Source organism: Tachysurus vachellii, chromosome 13 (genome assembly GCF_030014155.1).
Source record: "Tachysurus vachellii isolate PV-2020 chromosome 13, HZAU_Pvac_v1, whole genome shotgun sequence".
NCBI classification, from domain to species: Eukaryota; Metazoa; Chordata; class Actinopteri; order Siluriformes; family Bagridae; genus Tachysurus; species Tachysurus vachellii.
In genome coordinates this window covers 13,643,509-13,645,528 of record NC_083472.1, presented here as the reverse complement: position 1 = coordinate 13,645,528, position 2,020 = coordinate 13,643,509, and positions in this window count along the sequence as shown.

Below are 2,020 nucleotides of genomic sequence, written 5' to 3'. Positions count from 1 at the left end.
TCAGCCCAAGCATTGCTTCTTCATGCCATTTTGTGTATTTGTTAAAAACATTTTTTCATTAGTTACATGCTACTAATCTATGACAAAAAACTTGTAATGCTTTGCTAAGGCATTGCTGTAAAAAAAATAATAATTAACTGAAATTTTCAGAGACATTGATATTTAGAATGTGATGAATTTGATATGTTGCCACTTCAGACGATGCCACTCTGAAAAATAGAAATATAGGATTTCAGCAAATAATTGCATAAACTTCCTGTGCCAATATAAAAACAGAATATTTTTTTTTATTCTACTTAGCACAAGGCCTTGTCCCATTTTACAATGTCACCATGTCCCTTTGGAGAACTCCTGTTTACTGGCATAAACACACCCTTACCCTTCAGAACCCTTAAGTCTCCCTGGTTACAGCTCTTCCTCCACAAACACCATGTGTGCTGTAAACAGTCAGTAGGATGTACTGAATCTCTCACAGATCAACAGCTGTTACTTACCATCTGAATAATATACTGTAATAATACAATGATGGGTAGGAGCCTGACAGTGCCCTGGCTTTGTGCCAAATCTGCCCAGACATGTAATGTAACAAAGCAGTGCTTTGCCTGTATAATAATTGAAGACAGTTTTTTGGCTCAGTCATAATGCAAATGAGTTCAAGGACAAGTGTATCCCAGACACCTATTCTGAAGTAGTCCATCAAAACCAATCATTCCCATAGGCACTAAGTAAAACACAAGACATCCACACACTGGCTGGAGCAGTAACCAGAGAGGAAAACCTGCCTAAAAAAGCCATAGACATTCTACATATCACTCATTTGTGCCTAACCACAACCTCCCTGACTCTGAGTTTGTGCTGGTCTTGTTTTTTTGACCACTTCATTGAACCGTCACCTCTGCAGAACTGCCACTGTTAACACAGCTGAGGTGCATTAGGCTTTTGTTGTTCTTCCTTTTTTTATACCTGGCTCCAGGCCTAGTGCTGCAGTCCCAATGTTTTCTTTCCTCTTCACTGCAGTGACAGACCTCAAGTGGCACCTTGTTGCATCTCTAATGTGTTTAATTGTCTCAGATGTTAATGTTCATTCTAAAGCTTTGACATTTGAAATGGCATTGATTTGATAATGTGATGTCTGATCCAGTGCAATGTAAAAGATCCAAAATAACTGTGCTGGAAACCAGAACCGCATTCATCAATTCATCAGTCAGTACTGTACCAAAATTAAATGATTTTATGTTCCTGTGGAATCTTGGTGCCTGTAGCTCTCCCACATGTTTTTGATTTGGTGTAATCTGAAGTTAAAAGTAAGAATAATTAAGCAAGGCACTTAATAGTCATGCGTCTGATACCCATAAGCCACTCATGTGACTTTAGTTGGACTCTTTACACATTCAGTAAAGTCACAAGCACACTTAAGTGTCCACTAGATATTGTAGCAGATGAAGTGTCGAGACTGCTTCACCCCTAGAAGTAAGGGGAGCCATCTGGGATGCTTAACTGCCTCCTGGCTTAGCCTCTTACCAGAGCTACACTAAAACTCTGCCTCTTCGTTGTCATGTTCCGTATCACCTTGGTGACCTTCTGTTCAATTATACAGCTGACCCGAGTTTGATGACATAACCTCTTCAGATTGGGGTGTGTTTGCCCTGTGGGGCGGCCTGTTGCCTGTCAGGCCATGTCAGCTTCGCATGTTAAGCAGACACTTCCCAGATCTGTCCCAGTGGGCTCAGTACTGCTGAAAGGCTCCAGGCAAATCTCTCGCTTCCATCAGACTTTACTTTTTCTTTCACTCTCTGTACCTACTGTCAATTTCTCATTTTAATGTACTGCTGTGTCTTTTTTTTTTTTTTACTCATTCTTAGCCTCATAATTAGCTACTCATTGGACTGTTAGCAAAGACTGATAGCATAGAAGCAGACTATTGTTTGTGGTCTTTATACTGTAATAAATTAAAATTAAAAATTGTTATGTATTATGTAAATGTAATCTTTCATTGGAACGTGTAAAGATATAAGGTTAT